A 15,723-nucleotide genomic window follows, 5' to 3' on the forward strand; every position below is an offset into this window, starting at 1 on the left:
GACCGGCCCATTATATCTCCATGAATATCATGATGAAATATCTGTATTTTAAGATATGAATCATTATCATAAAACACTTGAAATTTGTAGACGTGCTTAGAAATACTTGCTTACTGAAACTCTCGCAAAGTCGTTAGCATCACCGTCCTACAAAGAAACCAAAAATAATTAAAGAAAACATGCATGAAAAGGAAAAACCATAAATATGCCTATAACAATATCTATCTAGAATACAGGTGAGGCACTTACAACAATACAACTTGAATGATACTCGAGTCTAAAATTGATAGTATAATTAATTGTTTCAGATGAGGCACTTACAACAATACAACTTGAGTGATACTCAAGTCTAAAATTGATAGTATAATTAATTGTTTCATAGGCTACAGACATGTGATAGACTTGCATTACCATAACAGAACTTCTTCCGAGCCCAGGGATAAATCTGCAATGAAGGATAAATTCTTCCTAAACTAATATAACTTATTTGCCGAAGAGATAAACAAAGCAAATACGCAGGCGGATCAAAATCAACAATTGCAGTAGAAATTACATTGTACTTAAATTTACTTGATCACCTAATAAATCCGTCAAACAGCGGGTTTAAGCTTAACCAATTAGATTTATAAAATTTCTTAAGAACTCAAAATTGAATTCTACTTGATATTTCCTTTGAAACATAGGCATTGCATACAACTTAAAATTTCCTAAGATTAACAGAGAGAAAAGAAGAGAAAAAAAATGATCTCAACTTACAAATATAACAGAGGCTGAGCTTCGCATGCTAGACTAAGAAAATGGTAAAAGGGACGCGTCAATTGTCGATACTGAAAGAAACAACAAATAACAGGTACATCTATCACTTATTTAGTTATTCTTTTAATAAGAAAGCCCAAGTTAACAACATAATTTAAAACAAAACATTTCTTTTTTGATTGTTCAGTTGAAGCAACTGATGAAAGCTTCCAGGGAACAAAAAGGTTGTAAATTCAACAAGCAAACTAAAAGAAACGATGCAAATTCTATTTTAAAGTGCAGTATGCACATTAAGTTAAATGTATAGCACAATAACAGTTAATCAGAGTAGTTTGTAACTAAACATTTTCTTACAAAAAATTGGAGAATGAACCGTGGAAAGATCTGTGGAAGGAACTCTGTGACACTGCATAGATGTTGATCCCCATTGTTAAAAAAACCCACATGCCCTGATTAGATAAGATCAAAATAAAGGATCTCAACAAACATTTGATAACATTAAAAACTAAACTAAAATAGAGAGAATCAGGAATTAAAAAAACAGATCAAAGAAGAACATGGTTGAGGATTACCTAGAGAATATTTGTTGTTTATTTTTTTGAGTAAAAATCGAACCTGCAGAACAAAACACAAACGAAAGTAGTTGGAATAAAAAAAATAATCAAAATAAAACATACAATGAACGAAAAATAAATAGATCATTAGAGAATAGGGTTTGGGTTTGAGAACAAAGAGAGGAGAGGAGGCGGTAAAAGAAAAAATAGTCACAAGTAACAGAATCTCCATTGTCATGCTTCCCACTTTAAGCTTCTTATCTAACAAAATAGAAATGTGATCAGATAACTCTGGAATTCTGCTTAGCGATTAATGGTTCATAAATTCAAATTTCATTGGTGGTGATATCTCATACAAAAGTCCATTGCTAGCTGAATTTTTAGAATTGTTGGCCGGAGTTCACACCAACTGGGTCCATCCACTGAGCATGGCGAGTCTTCTATGCAGGACTGTCATTAGGCAAGTCATCTGTGGTATCAACTGGTACAATTTCCTAGTGAGTGCAGTGGGAGGTACAGAATGGATAAGGACAAGTTGGTGTTTTGGGAGACTCTGAATATAGAATGGATAGGTGTAACCTGTTTCTTCGTATTTAACGTGTGATCTCAAAGTTGCTTTCTAAATTCATGATAGAATGCGGTCTGAATCATGTATTTGTCTTTCTCCTGGTTTTCAGATAAGGAATAACTCAAGTGTACTATACTTAATATACACATCGAACAATGCATGCCTTTCTGAGTTTTTTGTTATCTTTCCAAGCAGTTGCACATCATAGATAGTGGCCCTCATCAATTCTGGATCACACTTTCAAGAGCAGCAAATATGGTGGAACCATTGATATCTATACCTTACTGTAGCATGTGCCTATGATTTAGTGAAAGTAACAAAGAATGGTTCAAAGGATGCATTATTAGCATCCGTGGAATAGAAATGACGAACGCGAAACTGGTCAAAGGAACATGAAGTTTACCTAGGTACAATTTTTTCAACTTTGATTTCGCATTTAAACACCAATACTCACTTCAGTGCCCATTATTTTCTTACTACACTCTCAGCATGGCAGGTAGTACCATCCCAGAGGATTTGGGTGGGTAGCGCCTTGTGTGCAATGAGATTGAGTTCCTGATTACATAAATAAATCCAAGGAATAACAGTTAGATGATTATTAAGCAAATATGAAGCAGTGATTTTGTACTCTAAGAAGAGGTAGATGGCAAATCACAATGCAAATTTGATCGATTTACACAGAAGGAGCTCGGAATAACCAAACTGAAAATGAAGATATAAATTGGGTTTAAAATGTTAGTTGTTACATTTCCTGACACAAAAATGATTTAATAAAAAAATATGTTACCACTATATGCAATATTTAAGACGAATAGAAAAGATCGAGCAAATGAAACATGCTTAAGAACATCTCATACAAACTGTACATCGTTACTTCTATCCCATAATATTACTCTCTCTAAAAATTGATCATGGTTCACGTTTCCAAACTCAGATAATTGAGAGTAGGATTTTTGCATATTGTCGGTGCTCACCGGTTGTAAGGATTATTCCGTTACATATAAAACTCTATTGCCCACCAAGAAATCATTATTTCACTACGCTCTTAATTGAATTTTCTCTAATCCCACTTTCTACATGCTCTGCAAATATGAGTTTCTTTAAAATGAAAACTTATGTATATATATATATATATATATGTATTGGCCCTGCAAACATCTATGGGAACTTCCTCAAATTTACACATTAAAAAAGTTTATATATGAGTTTTCTAATAATGAATGAATATTATGATTTTGAATTCCAATATAGTAAAAAAACATGATGCAATATAGAGAGAGACAGGGAGAAAGAGCGAAGAGTGCGTGTTCGTACTATCTTTTACATGTTCTTTTACATGTTCTCTAGTAAGAAAATCCTTGGCATCTTTAGTCCATCCTTCTCGCTGCTGCTTAAAAAAACAGAAAAAGTTATGAAACCATGAAATCTCCCACGGCTATTAATGGGGAATTGGAATTACGACGAACATATCAAAATTTATAATTGCTAAAAAAAAAATCCAAAGTTTAAATTTGATAATACCCTGGAACATCATTCAATCAAATCAAGTATTTACTCTACGGTCACAAATTATCAGAGGGGAGTTTACTAATACAGCAACAACCACACCATCTTCTTACATGAGCATCTCTGTTGCAAGCTCATCAATGTTCCATGTGATAATATGTTATATGGTCTTTGTGCATTCCCTTATTAAGCATGTTAAGAAGCAGAAGGTAAAGGAGTAGGAGTAACATCATCTCCAGCAATAGTTGATTGCTGAGATGCTGAGACGCCAATTTAATACCCTAATACACTAAATTTAGTACCTGATACCCTAAATAAATATGAAATCGAATAGCATGAAAAAAATAAAATAAACCGGAAGACTACTACATATCAATACCTCAATATCAAGAGATTGACTTGTTATTTTTAACATAAGAATCCATGCACTCCACACAGACCTTTGTGATTCAACATCAATTCATGTGAAGAATTAGATAAGCCGGTGAAGGAGAAATCAAACAACAAATCCAAAAAGAAAAAAGAAAAAAGACAAAGAACGTACCAAGGGTTTAGAGTTCTCAGAGAAAAATAGCTAATAAACAAACCAAATCTAGGGTTGAAATTCCTTTTGTAACAAACAAACTTGCAATTGTTTTTTCCAGAACATCAAATTAACACCGAGATAGAAGGGGGAAAATTAGGGTTGAAATTTTAAAAACCTCACAGTCACAGATGATTTTGTTATGTGTTTATGTGTCTAGTGAATGACTTTAGAGAGGAGAAGAATCAAGAATCGGTTTTATGAGACAGATAAAACAATAGAAAAGACGATTCTAGGGCTCCATATCTAGAATTACTCGCAGTTTTAGATAAGTGTGGGCCCTATCATTCCTAGCCGTCCAAGTCAAACGAAATCCGGACGATCCCGAACGTCGGATGATAATTTTCGGCAAATTCTGTCCACTGATTGACTCTTTGATCAAGGAGACAAAGACCACCTTTTTTTATAACTATGATGACAACCTCTTGTCGATTTTCGAAAAGTTGTTCTAAGCTTATATAGCTTAAAATATAATACAACTAAAATATAATATAGGTTAAAATATAATATAACTTAAAATATAAATAAAAAAATAATAATATGGAGATTTACATAAAGAATCGATTAAAGATTCAATACCTAAACAATAATAGAATTTAACTTTAACTGAAAATACGAAGAGAAATCCCTCAACCTTTTTAGAGTTTTGTTTATTGTTCATAGAAGAACGGTCCCACATTTAGTTGGCCGTATCATATTATAGTATGTTAGGGATCACAGAAGCGCGTTTAAGGAAGATATAGTGGCCACATCAAAATTAGTGTGTTAGTTGGTCCCGTCTATAATAGTCGGGAGCATTTTAGTTATTCGAGAGCATATTTAATTAGTCGGTCCAAATATTTAGTTGGTCGTATCATATTATAATGTGTTAGTTAGTCGGGTCACAGAAGCGCGTTTAATCAGTTGGATCACAATAGCCGGAAGGGGTCGGGGTCTATGGCCCCGGCGGTGGAGAAATTTTAAGGCAGATATAGTGCCCACATCAAAATTAGTGTGTTAGTTGGTCCTGTCTATAATAGTCGGGAGCATATTTAGTTTGTCGGGTCATGACAGAACGATCCCGATATTTTGTTGATCGTATCATATTATAGTGTGCTAGTTAGTCGGATCACAGTAGTGTGGTTAATTAGTTGGATCATAGTAGCCAAATAGGGCCGGGGCCTATGGTCCCGGCGATGGAGAAAATTTAAAGGTAGATATAGTGCCCACATTAAAATTAATGTGTTAGTTGGTTTTGTCTATAATAGCCGGGGGCATATTTTGTTAGTTGGGTCATAGCAGAACGATCCCAATATTTAGTTGGTCATGTCATATTATAGTGTGTTAGTTAGTCGGGCTACAGCAGCGTGTTTAATTAGTTGGATCATAATGACCAGGGCGGTGGAGAAAATTTAAAGGTAGATATAGTGTCCACATTAAAATTAGCGTGTTAGTTGGTCCTGTCTATAATTGTGAAAGCATATATTGTTTGTACCCACATATTTATTTGGTTATATCATATTGAAGTGTGTTAGTTGGATAAACTAAAGTTCAATAAACTTAGTTCAATCAACTCGGTCCGAGTCACGCTCTGCAACTCGGCGATCAACTCACCAAAAAAATTTCGCCATTAATGTATTTCAGTTAGATTGCATGTTAATTTTTAAAAGAGTTATTGCTTCATGTTGCTGATTTAAGGGACACCTTTACCCGTAAAAACCTTTATTTCAAATTTAAACTTTGATTCCCTCTCCTTTTGTCTTCTTCTTTAACTTTTCTCAGTAACTTTTCTTATGGCTTACATGTTCTGATTCCATTTGAGCTTTCTTGTCTTGTTTAAGACCTTGGAGTTGTTGTTGCAGACGTTTGTCCCAATTCAGAGAGTTTTCTCGCCCCAATGGATACTTTGAAGAATCCGTCATCTCGATTAAAGTCAGGTCAGAATGAAATTGCAGTCTCATCTTCTTGTTGGATGAAATTTGTCAAAACGGTTATGAATGATGGTACACGTTTCAATCCAATTCAAACATGTAGTAGGATGAGAATCTTAAAACCCCCTATAAATTTCATGAATAACGAACTGATTCTAATCATCAAATACCTCTGCATTTTAAATCTTCTACTTGTCTACTCACTCATGGCTTCAGAAGATGTTAATAACCTTTCAAACCAATTTGATGGTGCTTCAATTGATTCGGGGGAAGACATCAGGCATGTCATCAATATTGCTCAAATTGATCCAAGCCTTATTCTACAGAGAAATGGTACCAACATTATTGGCAAAGTCATTACCCATGAAACAATGAGCAGAGGTTTCGTTGAAAAACAACTGAAATTGATGTGGGGAAACAATATTGGCAACTATGAGCTCAGGAAGAAAAGTAAAAATATATTCACTGTCACCTTTGAATCCAAGGAAGACTGGAGCTAGGTTCTCTCTGAGGCTCCCTGGTGTATTGATGGGTATCTATGGATCATAAAACCATGGAACCCAACTCAAAACTTCAGGGATATGGCTTTTGACAAACAACAATTCTGGGTTATTTTCAAAGACCTCCCTGAAGAGTTTATGAATGTGTATGTGGCTAATGAAATGGGGAAGATGCTTGGAGAAGTCAAAGAGCTTGATCCTGAAGATGTTAAGCCAGTTGACTCCAATGATGTAGGAGCCTTGACTGAAATTGACATCTCCAAATCACTCATTAGAGGTGTTCTGTCTCAAAATGCAGCAGATTGCACTCAGTGGATAACTTATAATTATCAGAAGCAGCCACATCAACTCTGTCCAGCTTGCTTCATCATTGATCACAACAAGGATGAGTGCAGAGACAAAGCAAAAGAGGTGAGATATTTATCTCAGAAAATTGTCAGGTTCCTTGACAGAATTCCTTATGATATGACAAGGAATGAATATTGGAACATTGAGGATGCACCAACAAGAATCTCCCCAGAGAAAAACAACAAAAACAGAAGAGCTAATACAGTGTTGTTTGTCAGACCTGAAGATGGTCAAAACTGTCATTCTGTGTACCATGAACCAGAGCAAGTGGATGAGAATTCAAATGTTTCTTCCAAGAGAGACAAAGGTCAAGGAAGTATGAGTGGAATTTTTAGAAGGTTCAAAAGAACAAGAGAAGGTGAAACTTCAAGGGTTAGCTCCAACCAGATGACTGAAAGATATGAAGAAGGGCAATCTAGCCAGCATCAAATGCATAATGATCCTCAGATGGAAGTTCAAGATGCTGGGGATTGGGACAAATATATCAACAACAACCAAGGTGCTGCAGCAGAACAAGGAATCTTAATGGTAAATTTCCTAAACCATCTTTATTTAAAGTCTCAGATTATTAACCAATTCTTTAGTAAAATCTCCTTCTCTACAAAACCAAATATGAAAATCTTAGCTTGGAACATTCAAGGGCTAGGAAACAAACTCTCTAGAGACCATCTAAAAAATTGCATTTTCAATTACAACCCAGACATAATTTTTCTATCTGAAACAAAGTCAACAATTGAAAAAGCTTCATTTATTTTAAAACAAATGAAGTATCCCAATGTTTGGTGCAATGAGGATAGAATTAAAGTGGGTGGTCTAGCTTTATTGTGGAAAGATGGCATGAACCTGGAATTTATTCATAGCTCTAAATTTATGGTGAATGTTATTATTACTAATCCTGAAGCTAACAAAGAATGATTCTTAACATGTCTTTATAGCTCCACTTATGATAATGATAGACAGGTTCAATGGAGCTTCATACAAGAAATGGGAAGTGTAACTAAGTAGCTGATCTTCTTGCTAAGTTTGCCAGAAACAATAATTGTACCAGGAAATGGAGTTTTGAGCTCCCCCAATGTGTCGAGTCTAGATTAGAAAGTGAAAGAATAGTGATGTAATGCCTTTGGCCGGCTTTTGTGCTTAATGAAATTCTTTCCTGTTTTTTTTTTAAAAAAGAAAAAGTGTTAGTTGGATAATAATAACCGGATAGGGCCGTGCCTACGGCCATATAGTCCCCGTATTAAAATTAGTCATGATTGGCTAAAAATATGAGTGATTCAGCCTGCAAGTTAGTTAAAGTATTTATTTTTTGAATGAATCTGTGTCACTACGAACGGTGGCCAAAAGAACAAAGTTTACCATTGAACACTATAATACCGACCAAAAATAAATAAATCATAAAATGAGAAAAGTGCAGATAAACTACAACTGCCTTTTGAATTTTCAGGTCAACCAAAATTAATAGAGACATGATCCATAACCTTCTCAATTATTGCCATTTTATGATGCAACTTTATCTATATGTAGCTCCATAAACAAACCTCCCTTGCTGCTGCTTGGAAATATATATTTAGCTCCATCGAGGAAACCTATTGGATCAAAAACATGACAATCTAGCATTAGTATGACCTGGACATCAGAAAAAACCAAGTCACAAAATCTTGACGTTATATCACTGTTAGACCTTGACCAATATGTAAAGAACATAAAATGAAATCAATAAAATGGTACTCCCTCCGTCCCACTCCTAAGTGACTTATTTGAAATTTGCACAATTTTTAAGGAAAGCAAGGAAAATAGTATTTTTAATCATTTTTTACAATTATACACTTATGAATAATAACTAGTGAAATTTAAAAATGGTTTATCTCTCAAAATACTCCACGGATGTTCGCAAATTTCATACAATTGAAAAGCATTTTAAAACACCTACGTAACGAATATAAACATGCCTATCAAATTATACATATTTCATATATTATTTATAATTAACTAAAAGGATAATTCCGGAATATCTCATTATTTAGTGATATAGGTCACTTATCATTGGGACAAAATCTAAAATCAAATAGGTCACTTAGGAGTGGGACTGAGGGAGTAATACGTACATTTAGCCATTTAGGTAATTATGTAATACTATATAGGAGGAAAAGAACACAATCGATAGATACATTTCCCAAACTTTGTAATTAACTTGATCCAACATCGTAATTAACTGGACCTTGAGAATATCCCTGAAGATGGCAAAACATATCTGTTGCATAGACGAAGTCGGTTCAGTTAACCTTCATTAAGATTAAGAAATTTGCTAGACAAAGCAACACTACCAAACAATGACGACAAAATATATTATTGAAGGAATTTGAAAACGCATGAAAACTCTTGTCCAAACAAAGTAATAAGATAAAAACAATCCAGTATCATGAGAAAATAGGTTGTCATAATATCAGTCTTTTCTATGCGAACTCTCCCACCTGAATTTAAAATGAAGCAGCCTTCAGAATAGTCGACAGTCCCTGTGTTAATCCATGCTCCTGAAAAGCTCTCGTGTCAAAGTCTATATGGCAAAAAAAACTTTGATACATATACTTTGTGCACAATGACAGAAATGGAGATAACAAAATTATTAATTATTCACAGACCTGATTCTCACCAAACGCAACATGCTAGAATTGTATAAAGAATTAATCATGTTTAAAATTTTATTAGAATTTAGCCACTACCTATTATCAATTTTTCCACCAGCTCTTTTTCACAAACTACCATCACCATACACTACTTTTTCCACCATCCCCAGCAAACTCCTACATCACTTGCAAGTGTGCACCATCACAACGTGAGGAACACCATTGAATTTCAGCACCTTCAGCCACTTATGGATTAACACCAGCAGCTTGGTTAATGCAATGGTTTGATTTCAAGTAGTTTGAATGTCAGCTTCAGAACACAGCACCACCACATCTTTCCGATCCTGCCCTCCTCCTAGAACACAAAGCAAAAACGCTGAAAAAAGTCAACAAACTAAAATATTGTAAAACACCTTTTTCAAGGACCAATAGTACTGCATTTTAGGAACTCCAGCACCACCAATACCTACTTGAATCCTATTAGAAGATTTTTAGCTGAAAAATCTGTTGGTGCTTACTTCCAAGTTCCAAGCATTGAGAAATGCTAATCCTGCCTCTAAAGGTTCCTAGATTATAGTTTGTCAACAATTTGGCTCATAGTAAAACTGCTGCAATAGATGATTAAACAACCCCTGCACAACTTGGCATGAAAACCATCATATATGCTTTTCCAGAATTTCAAGCTATGAAGATGTTATTGACTTGTAGAAGGCAGTGATTAGTTAATCCACCAAACATTAACGCCATCTGTAGGAGTCGAACCCACAACTACATGGTTGAGAACCATGTGCTCTTCCATTTGAGCTAAGACGGCAGATACCGTTTCCAATTTAAGTGGAATTTAATATATATGATATAAAGTAGATTGAGCATCTGGTCGTAAACATTTACTATCTTTAGATCCTAGTTTAGACTTGATGATGGCCATTTGCACACCTACCTAATAGCGAATGAATAAATATTACAAATAGAAAAAAAGACTGAAACACACCTGTTGTCCAAACTAATTTCCAAGATGTAAACCATTTTACATGAAAATGAATTCGAAGGCATTAATAGCTATTGGTTGTTCTTATCTCTTTTCAGTCGCATGATACTACTGGAAATCTTAAATAGTGCCAACAAAAAATTACTAATATCATTCATAACAACGATGGTAGAATTTCCACATGAAATTCTATCAATATTACTTTTGACTCGCTTCCCAGCACTCGAAAAGAGTATCGACATCATCCAAGTTTGTAAGATCTTTCTCCTCGAACACCGGTGGCTGGAAAACTTTCTTGAGCCATGATTTGCTGCAATGGCCAATGACTATTAGCTCCAGAAACCCACTTATATATAATATCATGTGCTCTATAAGAATCATTATACAACCTAGACTATAGACTATAGATGCACAAATACACATATTAGTATGTCTTAAACAATTATGTTACTAACAGCCTCATGGTAAGGAAACAAAAAGCTCAATGTCCATATAAAGCCTTTTCATAACGTGAAGATGAGAACATTGGCCATATCCATATTTCTTTCTTGTTTAATTAAGAAGCTATCATTCCTTATCAAGTTGTCTGCAATAACCAACGTAGAGTTTAGAGACATCACGAAAGAACATGAAAACATGTGAACAATGTTTTAAGCCAGTTAGACATGTTTGAATATTTTCAAGAGGCCCAAAATTAGCGAAGCATTTCTAAAATAGACTAAACATTAATTGGATTTTAAAAACAGTGACACACTTTCATTAGTAGGACCAAGGAAGTGCAAAGAGACATCTGTGCAACATTTGTGTAGGTTAGTAAAGACATAAACTAAATCTATATGTATGGCTTGACATTAGAAACTAAAGATACTTGTGACAGTTGCAAACCAAGTTATAGCACATTTAAGCCTTCACAACCTGATAAGTTACATACCATGTTGAGTTCAGTAAGTCTCACACCACCCAAAAAGTTCTTTTCATTTCAAATTTTCTCACGGGAGATAATTCAGATGATATAGTCCCTGCAGAAGCGAACTCGATATCAGTTTTTTACCAAAGAAAATTGTAGGCACATCCATGTTTCTCTCCACTGACATTTAGGGAGGCCATATCATGAAGATCACTAGCTGAAGTAAACAAAAAATATGTCAGCTTAGTTGTTCTTCTGACGATCAGATAGATAAATATAACATGCGTGCTAGGAAAATTTGAAATTGAACAATAAAACCAAGTTTTTACGAACCCTAACACACTGAATATAACATGATAGAGAAATATAACATGTGTGCTAGGAAAATTTGGAATTGAACAATAAAACCAAGTTTTTACGAACCCTAACACACTGAGTATGGAGGAATGAACAACATTAAAGGGCCCTTTAAATGTGAAAGAATGAACAATGTTTAAGGGATAACTATGAAGTCAATGGAAGAGCACAGACTACCTTGACACTTCTTCAAAAAGGGAGCATACTTCTGCCACCATAGGATAATAGCAATCTTTAATTTGGAACCCTATCAAAAAGAAAGTAAATCACCTGCACTATCAAAAAGAAAGTAAATCACCTGCACTATCAAAAAAGAAAGTAAATCAGTAACAAAAATAGAACATGTATGCAAAAACAAAATTAGACAAAATAAGTTTAACTTAAAAAATCAGAGGGAACCCGGAACCAAACCTTTTTTAATCACAAATATCACAAAGTCTCTAAACAATAACCGCAATACTAAAAAAGTACCTATATTTCACAGTTCTGCTCCTATTCTAACCCCTTCTATCAAAAATAAGTGGTAACCCTAATCAAAGATTGAAAGTCGAACATAGAAGAAAAGAAGAGAAAAATAGATTAGATTCGTTATTATTCCTGGCAATCAGAAATCACAGTAGACAGAAAACCTAATTATTAATCAAATTGTATACACATAAATCTAACACTCCAATTTTAGGTTCCTGCTAACCTTATCTAACTCTCAAGGTTACACAAAATACGAAAAAAGGATTATCTCATCCTTTGGTTGGACATCTATTAGCTGCAGTTTACCGCGCACATATATATACGATTCATTGTAAGGTATGGGAACATCAAAGGAAACCAATTTAAAATCATCACTGACCAATTCCTCCCTTCTAGTTTTCGAAACTAAAGTGTTTAATGGCAAATCCTGTAGCTTCGCAATTCATGTAATGATAAGTACATAATTGCAATGATTGTTAAGGACCTATTGATACTGTACTCTTAATATATATATATTGAAAGCAAAGAAGATGGAGAGAAATTAAATTCATACTTGGTTGGGAATTCTTGTTTGCATACCTGTTAACAAATCAATAAAATAGTGAGTCAGAGTAGATGCGTAAGAAAGATATCAAAAGTGAACTGGGAAAGGGAAAAAACCATATTTCTTTCAAATAAGTTAGTACAATATGCTTGTGTTTTAATGTTATTAAATAGGAAGTAACACCATGTCTATATTACATGGGTTCGCCTGCAAGTTCAATCATCCACAGCCTGTTGATGTTGGAGCTCTGCCACATGTAGCTGGAAATGGCTCTTTTGGATCCATAGGCTCATCAGTAGTGCCACCATCATCAGGTTTACCATATCTTGGTGCACTTCCAGCATGGTCTTTAGCAAAAACTCCATAATTATCTGGTCCTCAGTTCTTAACTGCACCACATGCTGGAATACTTACAATGTCAGTAACTAATCTCTTAGAATTAGAATTAAAACAAAATATTGATTTCGACATCCTAGTGCTCTGTCGCCAGGGCTTGAGCCCCTATTTCTTCAGTGCTCAAGTATATGAAGCCTTTCAGAACTAAAAAGAATTTGGTCAACAGTAGATATTTGTTGTTGTTACTTTTTTTTCCTCTCGAGACTAACCCTTGTCTGCGAAATCAAAAAGCAAAGAAATATCAAATTAAGAAATTACCTTTGCTGACCGGGGTAAAAGATCATTATAAACAGACGGCTTCGCTACAACTTATATTGAACAACTCCCACCAATTTCAATCAATGTCGGTTTCTTGAGACTGAAATAAAATTTCGGTTTCTTGAGACTGAAACAAAATTTATCCGTATTGACATCTCTGACTATTCCTAGCGCGAAAGCTAAATTAACCTAAACAATTTTTCCAAAATATGTAATAAAGCAAAATAAGTTTAGTTAGTGTAAAATCTTCGATCATAACCATCCACTGTTAGCCATGATATTAATTAGGGGTGACCTTGTACATACCTTTGCTAAGTTCCTGCAACCTGAATTGCAATGCAATTAACCCACAATATATCAGTTCCTGTATCAACCTGTACATCGAATGGCTATTTTTCAGAACCTAATTCCAGTCTCATGAATTATATATATCCTTAAAATCAAACCTACAAAACCCAAAATTCAAACATCACAGGTACCAAACCAACTAACTTTCTTTTTTTTTTTGATCGGTACCAAACCGACTAACATAAAAGGGAATCTTTGCCGAAATCACATTCAGCTGATAATAGAACCCTCGAAATTTGAATTGAAAAAAGCTAGAATTACCTGATGGTGTAACGATCTATATGACCTTAACTGTGGTTTAACATAGGAGACGTAACGCTCTGTCTCCATCTGTTGCTAAGCAATCAAACCAAAATTCTTCTTAGTAAATTGTATTGAGCTTGTATTGTGAAAGAGGTAAAAATAAAAGTAATATAAACAGAAGCTGACGTCATTATAATCAGCAATATATAGGTTCCACAGAGGTTAAATACCTTCTCTAATTTTTTTAATGATGCCACTGGCATCTAGTAATTACACCATTGAAGGTCTCAGCTGAACAAAGCATGGAAGATACATTGGCCAATGCCTGACGCGAACATGCCCTAGTAGACCAAGAGTAGAGCATAGAAATCTGCAGAACATTAAGTGCTAGTTGAGTCAATACAGTTAGATTAGGGACTATGTAGAACTCAAATAAAATCAAAATGCAACAGTCACAAACAAAAGGCTTTTACTAAAAATACTTATCCACCACAGGATTTTAAAAATTGTCTACCTCTCACATATTCCTCCAAGTTCAGGTAGATCAAGATTAAAGTTAATCCTGGTAGCATTCGTGATTCATAGATAATAATGAGACTGGACTAATAAGTATTGTCTACCCAACTCCCTAACATGATGTCTGGCATACCATCGCAAAGGAAAGAAAATGACATTAGCTTTTCCTCACGCTATCAAAGCCAGAAAAGAATATGTAAATAGAATAAATAGGGAGAAGAATATGCAAGAATACTTTTGTACGCAGACATGACTTGGTTTGCGCTCGAAACAGACTTCGTGATTCAACATCAATTCCTCCTATGGGTAAGATAAGAGGGTGAGGGAGAAATCAAACAAAACAATTCGAGTTCCCAGGTAACAGAGAGCCAGGAAACAAACCAAAAGCATTGTCATTAACTAATCAACCCTAACTTTGAACTTAATTTACAAAATCAATCAAACCCTAATTTATATCAACTGATAATTCACCTATGATATATGAACCAAAACTGGAATTAAACCTAAACAAAATTTACCTAATTTATAATAGCAGCTCCTCGAATAGCACTAATGGTTGTAACACCTGCCTTCAAGAAAAGAACCGCGAACTCGAGACAGCACTTTGTGATTCAACATCAACCCCTGTGGTGAAATAAGATAAACAATCAAAACAAAAGAAATCAAAATGATATTTGGAATTTCTGATTCAATTCAAGAAAACCCTAACTTAAGATTTCAATTTCCAAAAAAAAGTTAAAATTGAACCCTATAGAACTCTCTATTATTCAATTAAGAACAAACCCATCACTAATTACTCAGTTTATAATTCAATTTAAGAGTCAATTGACAAATCCTAATTTATGTATTCTGATTTACCTTCCCATGAGTTTGAGTCAACCAAAACAATCAGCACAACCATCATCATCCCTTACTTAAGCTTTATTCGTATCCCTCGATCTCAAAATTGTTATCGATTCCAAACCCTAACTCTATCTCAAAACACCGCAGCTGTTTCGTTCGATTATGATAAACCTAAATAGCAGAAGAAGAAAAAACCCAGCTGTTTTGTTCGATTATGAAGAAAAACGCTTCGAGCAAGCTTCCTGGCCGTCCAAGTCATAGCTCGATCCGGTCAATCCCGACCGCCGGATCAGGGTCCCCGTCAAATCCTGTCCGTCTAATGACTCTCAAATCTTAGAGTCAAAGACCACCTTTTTTTTACTACAGTGATGTTATTTTGCTGAGATTTATCATCTTTCATCAATTTTAGAGGATATGTACGGTTAGAGATTTAACCACGTACGTGGTTTGTGATGGTTACACGTGGATGGTATAAAATGCACCTTCAACATGGTTACACGTGGACG

General features: G+C 34.7%; 1 long non-coding RNA gene and 1 other non-coding gene across 17 annotated transcripts; both read right to left on the reverse strand.

The window, feature by feature from the left end:
• Nucleotides 1-10,090: 10,090 nt before the first annotated feature.
• Nucleotides 10,091-10,163, reverse strand: TRNAE-CUC. The gene has a single exon. It is a non-coding gene; the product is annotated as a tRNA-Glu (tRNA).
• A 127-nt stretch (nt 10,164-10,290) lies between these two features.
• LOC113298182 lies at nt 10,291-15,523 on the reverse strand. Of its 16 annotated transcripts, none has more exons than XR_003334056.1 (10): nt 15,233-15,523; nt 14,893-14,998; nt 14,610-14,674; nt 14,373-14,498; nt 14,089-14,228; nt 13,877-13,951; nt 13,574-13,641; nt 11,779-13,224; nt 11,269-11,356; nt 10,291-10,647 (listed from the first exon to the last, which is right to left on the reverse strand). It is a non-coding gene; the product is annotated as an uncharacterized LOC113298182 (long non-coding RNA). The 16 variants fall into 16 exon arrangements; XR_003334062.1 differs by lacking the exons at nt 14,373-14,498; nt 14,610-14,674 and having other exon boundaries at nt 11,779-11,876; nt 12,623-12,648; nt 12,811-13,224; nt 15,233-15,510; XR_003334058.1 differs by lacking the exons at nt 14,373-14,498; nt 14,610-14,674 and having other exon boundaries at nt 11,779-11,899; nt 12,623-12,648; nt 12,811-13,224; nt 15,233-15,510.
• Between the last annotated feature and the right edge of the window lie 200 nt (nt 15,524-15,723).

The sequence above is a fragment of the Papaver somniferum genome, chromosome 7 (assembly GCF_003573695.1).
Source record: "Papaver somniferum cultivar HN1 chromosome 7, ASM357369v1, whole genome shotgun sequence".
NCBI classification, from domain to species: domain Eukaryota; kingdom Viridiplantae; phylum Streptophyta; class Magnoliopsida; order Ranunculales; family Papaveraceae; genus Papaver; species Papaver somniferum.